Consider the following 15,116-nt stretch of genomic DNA (forward strand, 5'->3'; position numbering starts at 1 on the left):
TTGTTTAAGCATCCAACTTTTGAGTTCGGCTCAGGTCATGATCTTGAGGTTTGTGACTTCAAACCACCCATCAGGCCCTGCGCTGATAGTGCGGAACCTGCTTGGGACTCCCTCGCTCCCTGCCTGCCCCCACTCACACACGCTGTTTCTCAAAATAAATAAATAAACTTAAAAAAATAAAGTAAGCTTGGGGCGCCTGGGTGGCTCACTCAGTTAAGCGTCTGACTTGAGCTCAGGTCATGATATCCCAGTTCCTGGGATCAAGCCCCATGTCAGGCTCTGTGCTGACAGCTCAGAGCCTTGAACCTGCTTCAGATTCTGTATCTCCCTCTCTCTCTGCCCCTCCTCCACTCGTGCTTGCGCGCTCTCTCTCTCTCTCTCAAAAAATAAACATTAAAAAAATATAAAAAATAAATAATATAAAGTAAGCTCTATGCCCAATGTGGGGCTTGAACTCATGACATGGAGATCTGGAGTTGCATGCTCTACCAAATGAGCACACCCTGCCAAGTGCCCCTAATGTATAGTTTTAACTGTCATGACTCCATTGGAGAAATTAACAACTCTATAGTTGGAGTTGTTGATGAAGTAAGAACCAGTTCATGAAGGAAAGCTAGGCCTGCCCCTTATTACCCTCTGCTAGTTCTCTAAAGAAGCCCTTGTGGAGAGGTCAGCACTGATGAAGGAGGAATGTGCAGTTAATGAATTCCAGGTTGTGAGCACCCAAAGGAACACAGAAGCGTTGTGGGGGCTTACAGAGAAGCAGTGGTCGGCTCAGAAGCAACCATGAGATAAATCCCTTCCCTTTTAAAAAATATACTTGAGGGGCGCCTGGGTGGCGCAGTCGGTTAAGCGTCCGACTTCAGCCAGGTCACGATCTCGCGGTCCGTGAGTTCGAGCCCCGCGTCAGGCTCTGGGCTGATGGCCCAGAGCCTGGAGCCTGTTTCCGATTCTGTGTCTCCCTCTCTCTCTGCCCCTCCCCCGTTCATGCTCTGTCTCTCTCTGTCCCAAAAATAAATAAAAAACATTGAAAAAAAAAAAAAATATATACTTGAGAAAATGTCTCTTAAAGTGGAGTAAAAGTTTGGAAGATACCTATCTATACATATACATACAGATGGATAAATATGTACGTACATCTCTATATGTATATATTCTGAATTTTCTACTCTGTGCAATGGATCTATGTTCCAGTATGACACTGTTTTAAGTATTGTAACTTTGTAGTACATTTTTGAACTGCTAGATCATCTCACTTTCCAAAATTTTGTTCGTTATTCTATGCACTTATTAATTTAGATTTGTTAAAAATATTTATCGAACACTTGCTAGATATTGCAGATTCTGGGGACATAAAAGCAAGCAGTATACCCAAAACTCTCTGCTCTCATGGAGCTTACATTTTAGTGAGGGGACACAGGTGAAAAGTGAAACCAACATAATCCCTGCCCACATGTCACACCCTCATGACACCAAGCATGCTTTCTTGCTTATATATTAAATAAGACTTACACCAAGCAAAAGTAATTCACCTATTTGTCCAGAAAATACCTATTCCTAGAAGATAATGCTGTGAACTAAACAGTTTATTTATCAGGACTAACAGCTTTCTTATAATTTGCCTCAAGACATTCCTCCACACTATGCCCAACAATCCAGCCACACTAGTAAGTTCCTTGCTAGCAAAACCCACCTTTAAAAATCTTTCTAGAAAAGATTCTTCCTTAATTTCTTCACTGTAAGGCACTACAGAGGTGAGTTTAGGCAATATGATCCTTAAATAAGAAAAACTAGACACTAAGAACTTTTGGCATGAGTTCAAAAATCTTTTTAAAAATGCTTTAGGGGCGCATGGGTGGCTCAGCGGGTTGAGTGGTTGAGCGGGTGGCCTCAGCTCAAGTCATGACCTCGCGGTTGATGAGTTCAAGCCCCACATGCGACTTGCTGCTGTAGGCACAGAATCTGCTTCAGATCCTCTGTCTCCCTCTCTCTGCCCCTCCCCTGCTAATGCTCTCTCTCTCTCTCTCTCTCAAAAATAAGTAAACATTAAAAATAAAATAAAACATAAATAAATAAATAAATAAATAAATAAAGTAATAAGACACAAATTTGAAGGTTTAGGTATTCTTTAAATTATTATATGGGTGGAAAACAAAAAGTAAAATTAGAATCTGCATTTTTTTTCTGTAAAACAGCCTATTCTGGCTCGGATAAGCAAGAGTTATTTTTCATTCCTAAAATATTCAGTTAATTCTCTAGATTTTTGGCATGCTTCTGAATCATTTTGATAAGAAGTTTAAAAAAAAAAAAGTTAAGTTCCTAATAACATTATTACCTATTGTTGTGTGTTTCCTATTTATTATGTGTACCACTATTTCTTGTCTTTGAATAAAATGGCTCACATTTGTATCTTATCACCTCTGACAACTCTTCTTGATTTCGTTCCATATTCACACCCCAATTCAAAACAACTGTTAAGCTTTCTTGTACATCAAAACTTTGAGTTTGCTGGAATAGCAACCAATTCAAGGCAAAGGCTCATTCCCTCAACTTATGCAAGAAAGTAGAAACAACTAGGCTTTTCTTGATATTCTCCAAATTTTAATTAACTTAAAACATTATTATGATAACTCTTTATGGAATTGAGGATAAAAATAAAATTATTGGTATTTTTCAATGACTGTGAACTTCTTCTGCACCAGTTATCAGTTTAATATTTTTGCTGTGCTCTACATCTGTACTTTGTTGCCCTGATTTGTGATTCCAGTACTGGACCCTCCAATCACTTCTCCTTTGCCAGCAGATGAGATGTTATGATTGATCAGCAGAGGGCAATGGAGTGACACTGCATGGCCACAGCAGCAGGAAGACACTTTTCCTTTGGGCTCTCAACTTCCATTATTATTCTTGAACACAGGAAACCAATACAGGCACTCCAGCTGTACCTTCAGCCTGTGCTCTCTTCTTAAAGCTCCATTGACAAGGTCCAGCCCACCTACATCCTCTGGCAAAAGCTAGATACTTCTACAGACTGACTCAGTCTGCCAGTACTCTCCAGCAATGGTAGATCACCTCTACAGACCCCTGTAGCAAGTTTCTTCACCCCTAGCAGCTTGTGTGGCTGTGCAAGTGGTAGTCATGTCCCCTTTGAAGAGGTCTGAATCTCAGCCTTCGGGGGAGTGAGTGGAGAGTGGAAGGAGGCTCTTTCCTTAGTCATTAGGTTCCCGTATCACTCCTTTTCCTTCAGCCTAGAGGTAGTAGCTACATTTTTGTACCTGCTGTTCTGGATCCCTTAGAGTCTTCTCTTATCTCTACCCCTTCCTAGTTAATAATTCTTTTTTTTTTAAGTGATAATTTTTTATATTAATTTTCCCTGTTCAAAAAAACTGATGTGGTTTCTGTCTCCTGACCGGTCACTGACTGACATATCTTAGAAATATACTTTTGTTCATGTCCAAGAATTGCTACAGTAATAGTCTCCAAAAAGATTTCATTTCGAGGCTATTAACTTCCCATGCCTTTGTCAATCAGGGACCATCATAATACACTTTGTGGTACAAATCGAAAAGCCTTGGAGTCTCCTTCCTGTTCATAATACGTTTCTATTCAAAAGATAATCATTGATTATATCCTTCTATATTAATTTTCTGTTACACCTCAAGAAAGACTTCTACTGCCTTCTAGTCCCACGTTACTTCATCTTGAGGAAGAGACTTCAGAGAAATACAGCCTTTGAGGCTTGTTGAAAAGGATCTGATCAGTTACTGTAAACAACAACCATGACAGCAAAAATCTAGAGTGTTATTTCTTAGAACCACATCTCTACTAAAGAAATTTAAGTCACCGTAAATTACTGGAAAACTGTACTAACCAGAAACGACAACATCAGGAGGATACAGCTACAACGTAAGACTTTCAGATTGATAAGATGACTGCATGAAGTACATCACTTCCAGAGAAGGCTCATGAAATCAAATCTGGATGACTGGAAGTACAGACTGCCTTGCTTCCATCAGCAAGCTTGTGTTTGTCATTTACCAAGCCATTTTATTTCCTCTTGGTTGCTTTAAGGTTTGGGATTATTAATTAACTATGATATCTATTAAATCCCTATGCTCAGTAATGCTTCTTGCATTCCTAGTCGCTTCTTGGTAAAAGTCTAACGCTTGGCTACATTTTCCTTGTGATTTGGTTAAAACACAAAACCAAATCAACTTTTGAATTCATATTTGCTTTCCTTAGGGTGCCATTCATTTTCCTTTTATACTGGTTCCTTGTAATAAATTAATTTCCTGGGTAATTGAGTTCAACCACAGTGACTTTTTAAAATTTTTTTTTTAATTTTGTAAATGCTTATTTATTTTTGAGAGAGAGCGCAAGTGGGGGTGGGGGCAGAGGAAGCAGGAGACACACAATCCAAAGTAAGCTCCAGGATCTGAGCTCTGAGCTGTCAGCACAGAGCCTGGTGCAGGGCTCGAACTCATGAACTTCAAGATCATGACCTGAGCTGAAGTCTGATGCTTAACTGACTGAGCCACCCAAGCGCCACACAGAGTGACAGAGTGACAATTTTTAGGGTAACACAATAGGCCAGGCAGCCAGAAATCCCTTATCATATTCCCCTCCAAAGAAACAATACTTGGGGACTGTGTAATAAATAATTTGGCTAGCTTTTGGCCTCAATTCCTAGGAGATAATCTCTAAACCCTTATAATTTCCTGAGTGATATAGGTGTAATGGTGGACCCCCGGTGAGGTGACTCAGATGGGGGTGGCCATGACAGAAAGACCGACCATGTGCTTACAGCATTAGGGTTTTGAGTCATGTGACATCATCTTGACTTCTGGGAAAGAAAGGAAGCCTAGAGACTGAGTTCAACCACACAGGCAATGATTCAATCAATCATGCCTATGTCATAAAACTTCAATAGTAATTCTGGACACTGAAGGTCAGATAAAGTTCCCTGGTTAGTTCTCTGAGTATTTTCACACTTAGTTGCCAGGAGGGCAACACATCCCTGAGAATGATGGAAGCTTCATATCTGGAACTCTCTCAGGCTTCACCCTCTGCATTTCTTCTTTTGGCTGGTTCTCATTTGTAGCCTTTTGCTATAATAAAACTGCAATCATTAGTGTAACAATTTTAGTGAGTTCTGTGAGTCTCTTTAGTAAATTCTCAAACCTGAAGGTGGCCATGGGACCCTCTCAATTTGTAGTCAACTGGTCAGAAGAGAGAGTCACCCTGGAGACCCCCACATTTGTGGCTGGTATCTGGAGTGAAGGCAGCATGTGAAGAGCTGTGCTCTCAAAATTTGCATTTTGACAAACTCACTGTAGGAAGCTTTTGTAGAAGCTAGCCTTTGCAACCAATAGAAATAGAGCTTGGAGAAGATTCAGAAAGAGATGGAGTATATTCCAAGACTGTTTCACTTTTATAGATCTTACACAAAAGGCACACTACTGTACTTCACCACAAGATCTTTTACTTTAGAGCTACCTAGCTATCTCTTTATTACAAATATCATTTCTCGACACCGGCGACACTTATGTAATATTGCAACGCCATCATATGTAATATGTAATATTGCAACGCCATACAGTAATTATCACCAAGAACATATCATTGGTTGGCCCCTTGCAATTGGTATTAAATTTGTGGCACAAAAACTGACTGCTAGCAACAGAATGGACAGAGATATGTTATCTTGGTTAATTGACAGGATAAGCCTGTCATCTTTCAGGATAAGCCTTGGTATCACCCAGCATTTATTTTAGCCCACAAATTTCCCTTCCCAGAACAACAACAAAAAATTACCTAGGGGTTCCTGGGTGGCTGAGTCGGCTGAGTGTCCAACTTCGACTCAGGTCATGATCTCACAGCTCGTGAGTTCGAGCCCCGCGTCAGACTCTGTTCTGACAGCTCAGAGCCTGGAGCCTGCTTCAGATTCTGTGCCTCCCTCTCTCTCTGCCCCAACCCACTCATATTCTGTCTCTGTCTCTCTCAAAATTAAATAAACACTAAAAAAAATTTTTTTTAATTACCTAAATAATTTAATTCAACAAGGAGGGAAACATATCTGTGATTTGAGTTAAAAAACCTTAAAAACTGGGGGCACCTGGGTAGTTCAGTCAGTGAAGCAGCCGACTTCGGCTCAGGTCATGATCTCGTGGTCTGTGAGTTCGAGCCCCGTGTCAGGCTCTGTGCTGACAGCTCAGAGCCTGGAGCCTGCTTCGAATTCTCTGTTTCCTTCTCTCTCTGCCCCTCCCCTGCTCACATTCTGTCTCTCTCAAAAATAAACATTTAAAAAATTTTTTTTAAAAACTTAAAAACTGAAGGGTTTTTTTTTTTGGACTGCCTTTTTCTATATCCAAACTTGTCATCTTATGCTTTCCAAAAGGCCTGAAAGATAGGACTAATCCTACATGCTAGGGTTCAGAAAATAGTAAAACTAAATAATGTATCCAAGGCCATGGAACTTCTCCCCTAAGAATTTCATGAGATTAGACAGATGATAGCTCAAAACATAGAGTCATTAGACATAATACTCTTTTCCTGAAGGAGACTGTGTGCTCTGTAAGGGAAATAATATTGTTCTTATATTTTTGCAGATTTCTCCAGGGCCCTTTATATCACGAGAAAGATCTGAAAAACAAATATAGATAACATGAAATCAAATAATTTGTCTAATGCCTAAATATCTGGTTCTGTGGTCTCTTTGTAGTTGAAATGGAATCTATTTTCTTAATTTAGTTAGGATATGTTTACCCAAATTAGATTAGCATCTGTTCGTGTTGCAATGTACAAGTGCGGAACTCCAGAATCTTAAATGCTGCTGTTCAGTCACTGTGCGTCCTGATGACCTTCTACCAAGAACAAAAAAAGTCAGAACTTGTAGAGATTGGAACAACTCCCATCAGAAAATACACTTGGGGTGCCTGGGTGGCTTCGTTGGTTAGGCGTCTGACTCTTGATTTAAGCTTAGGTCCTGATTTTGCGGTTTGTGAGTTCAAGCCCCGCATCGGGCTCTGCGCTGATGGAATGGAGCCTGCTTGGGACTCTCTCTCTCCCTCTCTCTTTGCCCCCCTACCTGCCTGCACTCTCTCTCTCTCTCTCTCTCTCTCTCAAAATAAATAAACTTAAAAAGAAAAAAAGAAAATACACTCAACCACAACATATCAAACATGTCATATATCAACATATCAAACATGTCATATATCTGGTTTGATGATATCCCCAAATGACAATGTTCTTCCCGATTAGCCTGAAGAATGATAAAAGGGGAAACTGGGAATTCAAACTGACATAATTCTCAAGTCCCTGTGTTAGCTAATAACAAAGCAATATATTAGCTGCTGGCTGGGGAACATAATGCGAGGGGACGAAAACGCTTATTTATCAAAACAGCTAGCCCATCAAGACTCACTTCAACATTCTTGATTCACTGAGGCCACTAATCCAAAACTCTTATTTCATAAACTTTGCTCTTTCCCAACGAGTTCTTCACCTTGAAAGACCAGTCTAAATCAGCTAGCCCAGGCCCTAAGTCTCTTTACCTTTCCCTAGTTTCCTCATTTTGAGGCACTCCTTAGATTCAGTCATCACGATGTTCTCCCTTAAACAAAAGTAAAGTAAGCTGACTTTTTTTGATCAACAGGTTTTGCGTGTGCATGTGTGCATGTGTGCGTGTGTGTGTTAGAGGAGGTCAACACTTGATACTGGCAATAAACAAGAAAGCAAAAAAATATATATTTCACGACAGATAGGCATAAGTGCTATGAAAAAGAAAAAAAAAGCCAAGGAAAGGAAATGCATGTGGGTCGTGGGCAGATGTGGTTGTTCCAACTTTAGATGAGATGATCAAGGAAGTCCTCCCTGAATGGATGCCATTTGATTCAAAGACCTGTAGGTGGTGAGAGAGCAAGCATGCAGCTATTTAGGGAGAGAGCATTCCAGAAAGAAGGAATAGCAATTGCAAAGAATATAAAGCAGAAGCTTACCTGGCATGTTGAAGAAGTAAGAAGAAAGCCAGTATGGCTAAAGAGAGTAAATAGAGAGTTGAGATATGAGGAATAATAGAAGGGAAATAAGACCTTTTCTTTAAATGAGATGGGAAACTATTCAGGGGAACTTTAGAATCCATTTATCAAAGAATCACATGAAATGTATAGATTACTTAGGGGATAACTGACATTTTTACAATATTGAGTCTTCTCATCCAAGAATATGTCATATCTCTCCATTTATTCTAGACTTTCTTTTATGTACTTCAGTAAACCTTAATAGCTCTTGTCCTATGAATCTTTGAAATTCTTATTAAGTTTATTACTAGGTTTTAAGGGTTTATTTTTGTTTGGTGTGGATTTTTCTTTTTTTTATTAGAAAAAAATTTTTTAATGTTTTTGTTTATTTTTGAAGGAGAGACAGACAGAGCATGAGCGGGGGAGGAGCAGAGAGAGAGGGAGACAGAATTTGAAGCAGGTTCCAGGCTCTAAGCTGTCAGCACAGAGCATGACGCAGGGCTCGAACTCACGAACTGTGAGATCATGACCTGAGCTGAAGTCGGACGCTTAACCAATTGAGCCACCCAGGGGCCCCTGGCTTGGATTTTTCTATTGTAAATGAGATTCCCGCCCACCACCCCCCATTACATTCTCTAACTGGACCACCTCTCACTCATGACTATTACTCTAAATTCCTAACCTCTATCAGACAGATTCGTTTTGCCTATTGTTTGTTCATCCTTATATAAATATAATAATATGAATATGTAAATATAATATATAGAGTAACTATTCATTTTTAATATATTCCTCTTATGGTTACCTTAAGATAGTTCAGACTTAATGCCAATGTCCATTTAGTTCATTCTCTTGGAATATTTTGGTAATAATTATATTGCCTCTAAATAATGACTGTTTTGACTAAGTTCTATCCCCAATGTGGGGTTTGAACTCACAACTCACAGCTCTGAAATCAACTCAATTCTACCAACTGAGCCAGGAATGCCAGAGAGTTTTTTCTCTTCAGTCTTCGTAGTTATAATTCACTTGTGTTACCTAGTTTACTACCTTGGATAGGATTCTCAGAAAATTTCTGAATAAAAGGGGCAACAACATTTATCTTATTTGTGACATTAATGTGAAGTAATCCTTACTTTTACTCCCTTTAATTTTCTTAATGCTTATTTATTTCTTTTTGAGTGAGAGACAGAGCTCAAGCAGGCGAGGGTCAGAGAGAGAGGGGGAGACACAAAATCCGAAACAGGCTCCAGGCTCCGAGCTAGCTGTCAGCACAGAGCCTGTTGAGGGACTCGAACCCACGAACGGCAAAACCATGACCTGAGCCAAAGTCAGATGCTTAACCAACTGAACCACACAGACACCCCCGACCTTTACTCCCTTTATATAAAATTTTGACGGATTGTTTATTAGAAATTATTTTTACATTAAGAAATGATCTTTCTCTTACTAATTTCCTATTTTTTTAACCAAAAGCCTGTTTCTGCATTGGTAGTGAGCACTGTAAGAGGTATTTCTTTTTCATATCGGATGGGTGATGTGCCAATATTGTAACAAGGTTTGAGGGAGGCATGTGTCGCCCAGCAGTGTGAACACTCAATCATCACGCTTATAAGCTACAAAAGAATCTACAAGTGGTATATGAAACGAGCAAACCAGGGGGATATAATCAAAAGACACCTATATGTTATTTCTCATGGTCCCTTTGAAATGTAGGGGCGCCTGGGTGGTGCAGTCGGTTAAGCGTCCGACTTCAGCCAGGTCACGATCTCGCGGTCCGTGAGTTCGAGCCCCGCGTCGGGCTCCGGGCCGATGGCTCGGAGCCTGGAGCCTGCTTCCGATTCTGTGTCTCCCTCTCTCTCTGCCCCTCCCCCGTTCATGCTCTGTCTCTCTCTGTCCCAAAAATAAATAAAAAACGTTGAAAAAAAATTAAAAAAAATAAAAATAAATAAAAGTAAAAATAAAATGTATTCAGTGGGCAGGGTTTATTCCACCCTCCTGAATGAAACTCAAGTTTGACTTTTCTTATCACTCTTAGATAATTGGAAGTCCAGATATCATAGTAAGAGGCAAAAATCTATTTTCGATTCAATAATTTGGATGTCTTATCCAATATATGACTCTATCTATATTAACACTTTAAACTGCATGCAAAGGTTAAGATTTCCCCAACACACAACTTTAAGTTGGGTCTGGTTTCAGGTGGGAAGCTAGCTTTTACAGAGGAAAATGTAGTAAATTTCTTTTCTCATTTACTACCTGGAGGAAGGCGGTAAAAGGGGAGCAGAGAATTTATACTTAACGTTTGCTATTGTAAGATGATCTCGTACTCTCTGGATCTGGAAAATTTGTGCCTGTCAATTTCCAAAATAAAATATTATACATCATACAGCTCAATAGAATCTTACAAAATGACCACATCCATGTACCTAGAGCCCAGATCAAGAATCTCGATATTGCCACACCCCAGAATTCTTCCTTATACACCTCTCACTCACTATGTTTACTCTATATTCAACCACTATGCCAACTGCTAGCAATATAGGCTAGATTTGCCTTTTTTTTTTTTTTTTTTTTTTTTTACTTTTCCATAAATGGAATTATACAGAATGTACTATTTTGTATCTGGTTTCTTTCACTCAGTGTGTGTGAGATTTATCAATCTTATTAAATGATTCAGTAAGCCATTCTTTAATTTACTACGGGATAATACCCCATTGTATGAATCCATTTCACTGTTGACAAACGTTTAGAAAGCTTTCAATTTGGCTAATATGAATAATTCTGCTATGAACATCTCATACATGTCTTTTTTGGCCATCAGTCCACATCACAGTCACTATGTGCATTGGAAAACAACATCAAGGGGAAGGACTTTTAATAATGTTGCTTATTGGGGCACCTGGGTGGCTCACTCGGTTAAGTATCCGATGTCAGCTCAGATCAGGATCTCACAGTTCGCAGGGTTCGAGCCCCACATCAGGCTCTGCGCTGACAGCTCAGAAATAAACATTAAAAAAAATTTTTTTTTTCAACTTTTTTTTTTTTAATTTATTTTTGGGACAGAGAGAGACAGAGCATGAACGGGGGAGGGTCAGAGAGAGAGGGAGACACAGAATCGGAAACAGGCTCCAGGCTCCGAGCCATCAGCCCAGAGCCTGACGCGGGGCTCGAACTCACGGACCGCGAGATCGTGACCTGGCTGAAGTCGGACGCCTAACCGACTGCACCACCCAGGCGCCCGTAAAAAAATTTTTTTTAATATTGTTGCTTATTCCTGTAAATGTTTCAAAATTTTTTTTTACTGTTTTATTTATTCTTGAGAGAGACAGAGACAGAGACAGAGCATGAGCGAGGGAGGAGCAGAGTGAGAGAGGGACACAGAATCTGAAGCAGACTCCAGGCTCTGAGCTGTCAGCACAGAGCCCGATGTGGGGCTCGAACTCACAAGCTGTGAGATCATGACCTGAGCCAAAGTCGGACGTTCAACTGACTGAGCCACCCAGGTGACCCCTATTCCTGTAAATGTTCAAAATTAATTTTATCAGGGGCACCTGTCTGGCTCAGTTGGTACAGTTTGTGTACAACTCATGATCTTGGGGTTGTAGGTTTAAGTCCTACCTTGGGTGTAGACATTAAACATAAAATCTTTAAAAAAAATAAAATAAAATAGGGGTGCCTGGATGGCTCAGTTGGTAAAGCATCCAACTCTTGGTTTTGGGTGGGGTCATGATCTCACAGATTTGTGAATTCGAGCCCCACGTAGGGCTCTGTACTGATAGCGTGGAGCCTGCTTGGGATCCTCTCTCTCTCCCTCTGTCTCTGCCCCTATCCCACACGAGCATGCACACTCTCTCTTTCTCAAAATAAAAAAATAAACAAAATAATCTAAAAAATAAAACAAATAATAATAAATAAATAAATAAATAATTTTATCAAGGGGTGCATGGCTGGCTCAGTCTGTAGAGCATGCAACTCTTGATCTCAGAGTTATGAGTTTGAGCCCTATGTTGAGTGTGTAATGATTACTTAAAAATAAAATTCTTTGGGGGCGCCTGGGTGGCTCAGTCGCTTGAGCCTCCAACTTCGGCTCAGGTCATGATCTCACAGTTAATGAGTTCGAGCCCCACGACGGGCTCTGCGCTGACAGTTCAGAGCCTGGAGCCTGTTTCAGATTCTGTGTCTCCCTCTCTCTCTGCCCCTCCCCTGCTCATGCTCTGTCTCTGTCTCCTTCAAAAAGAAATAAACATTAAAAAAAAAAATTAAAACACCAATCATAATAAACCAGAATGTTTTAAAATTTTTTTTCAAAAATATTAAAAAATTAAAAAAGAAAAAATCTTGGGGCACCTGGGGGGCTCAGTTGGTTAAGCATCTGAATTTATATTTTGGCTCAGGTCATGATCTCAAGGTTTGTAAGTTCAAACCCTACATCGGGCCCTCTGCTATCAGCACAGAGCCTGCTTCAGATCCTCTGCCCCCCCCCGGCCCCTCCCCCTCAAAATTAAATAAACATTTCCAAATAATAAAACAAATAATAAACATTTCAATACCTTTAAAATATATTTAGCAATAAATAAAATTAGGGGCACCTGGGTGGCTCAACTGGTTTCGCATCTGACTTCGGCTCAGGTCAAGATCTCACAGTTTGTGAGTCCCAGCCCCGAGTCCGGCTCTGTGCTGACAGCTCGGAGCCTGGAGCCTGCTTCGGATTCTGTGTCTCCCTCTCTCTCTGCCCCTCCTCTGCTCACACTGTCTCTCTCCCTCTAGGTTAACGAAATATTTAAAAAAATAATAAGTTTAAAAAAAATAATAAACTTAATCAAGTACTTAAAATAAGAAAAGCTTCCCTTTCTTGTGAAAGATGTTGTATTCCTTTTGTTTAATTTATCGTTGTTGTCGTTTGTGAGTGTAGCTGCCGCACAGTATTGTGTTAGTATCAGGCACACAGCTGAAGGATTCAACAAGTTTCTACGTTATGCTATGCTCTCCACTAGTATGGAAGCCTACCATCTGTCACTGTACGATGGTATCACAATATCCATGACTCCATTCCTTATGCTGTTCCTTTTATTCTTGTGACTTACTCATTTCATAACTGGAAGCCTGTATGTCCCATTCCCCTTCACCACTTTTGCCTAAGCCCCCACTCCCTTTCCTCTGGCGACCATCAGTTTGTCCTCTGTATTTACATGGGCCTCATGACTCACTTCAAAGCTGACCAGCACCTCAGTTGAAATGTGAAGTTTAATGTCTTACCACGTAATCATTTTTCTACTTTACCCTATGAATACGATAAGTTGCATCAATATTTTCTCACGTCGAGCCAGCTGTGTAATTCCGAGACGACTTGATCATCACATTCAAATTTATATTTGGATTTATTGTATTTGTAGTAACTGTTGGATTTGAGGCCCCATGTTTTTAAGTTTGTAATTGTATTCATAAATGAGATTGGGCTATACTTTTCCTTTCATGCTGTTTTTATGTTTTAGCATTAGCATTACACTAGTTGTAAAAATGAATTAGCAATCTTTTCATATTCATATTTAAATACTATCAGAATAACCTTTTCTTTGAAAGGTTGCTAAAACTTACCTTTAAAACTTCTGTGCCTGGGACCCCTGGATGGCTTAGTTGGTTGAGCACCTGACTTCAGCTCAGGTCATGATCTCACCATCCATGAGTTCAAGCCCTGAGTTAGGCTCTGTGTTGACAGCTCAGAGACTGGAGCCTGCTTTGGATTCTGGGTCTCCGTCTCTCTCTGCCCCTTCCCCACTCACACTCTGTCTCTCTGTCTCTCTCAAAAAAAAAAAAAAAAAAAGAAAGAAAGAAAAGAAATTAAAAACATAAAAAAATAAAAGTAAATAAAAATTTAAAAAACTTCTATGCCTAACTAACATCTTTGGGGTGGGAGAATTTTGACAGAATTAGGACAGCCACTTGGGCTCCTAGAAATAACTGTGGAAGGTTTTAGGGGACGATGTGGGAATTTTGATAATCACACAGGGATAAGAAGAGAAATAATGTTGCTACCATTATTGGGACCTTAGTTTTTAATTCAATCATAGAGAATATATTTGCATTGAAAATTTCAGTCAGGAAAATCTTAAGCTATATATTTCAAGCAGAAAGTATTTATTATATTTAATACAAGAGTTTACTGAGTACCTGGAAGGGCTGAAGGAAAAGGCTTTACCCTGAATGTAGGAGACAGTAACCTGGTGGCCTGTAATGAACCATGCCTCCTGGTGTCAAACCCTTATGGAGACCTCGTCCCTTAAAACTGGAGTGGCCCTGGGACTTATTTTAGCCCATAAAATGCAGTGAGGTGGTACTATGCCAATTCTGGTCCTAAGCTTTAGGAAGACCTAGCACCATTCGCTCTTGCATTCAGGAAAAACTCTCCGCCTATAAGAAGTCCAGCTACCCCAGGGGAGAAACCAGTTGCAGAAGCCACATGGAGGAGTGGACGCACAAGACTACACAGGGAAGCCCTGAGGGGGAGCCCGGCCAATTTCGAGAACCAAGGCCACAGACATATGGCCCATCTTGGGCTCTTCCAGCCGGCCTCCAGCTACCTGAGCTACTCTAACCAAGGCACCAGCGTGAAGTGAAGAAGCCATCTTGAATGGCACAGCCACTGCGGGCACCACACGGAGCAGGTATGAACTATTCCTTCTGCGCCCTGTTCAAATTTTTGACCCACAGGATCATGAGAGATAGTAACATAGTTGCCTTTCGAAGCCACTACGTTTTGAAGGAGTTTGTCACACAGCAATAAATAACCAGAAAAATCTCCCAAACTCTGAGGGGGAAAAAAAAATCACACGACAGAATAGACTTGGTAAGAAAGGGTCTTATCACCAGCAGTCACTCAAACACACTGCCTGTGCAGGTACTTCCTCCAGCGATATGGCTGCTTCCATCCTTACCTGTGTCCTCACCTCTGAATCAAAGATTCACGCAAATGCTTTTGATTGCTGGAACTTAGGTCACAAGCCTAGGGACAAGAGAGCATGCGAAACGTAAGTTGGGGGATTCTGATTTGAGAAAACAGATTTCTTACTTAGGACAGTTCTCAAATGTTGAAGTTGT

The 15,116-nt window shown here is 40.4% G+C and overlaps 1 non-coding gene across 1 annotated transcript; it reads right to left on the reverse strand.

Moving 5' to 3' along the window:
* Positions 1-9,542: 9,542 nt before the first annotated feature.
* Positions 9,543-9,646, reverse strand: LOC131492288 (small nucleolar RNA U13). The gene has a single exon (XR_009251992.1). It is a non-coding gene; the product is annotated as a small nucleolar RNA U13 (small nucleolar RNA).
* Between the last annotated feature and the right edge of the window lie 5,470 nt (positions 9,647-15,116).

This window comes from Neofelis nebulosa, chromosome 12 (genome assembly GCF_028018385.1).
Source record: "Neofelis nebulosa isolate mNeoNeb1 chromosome 12, mNeoNeb1.pri, whole genome shotgun sequence".
NCBI classification, from domain to species: Eukaryota; Metazoa; Chordata; class Mammalia; order Carnivora; family Felidae; genus Neofelis; species Neofelis nebulosa.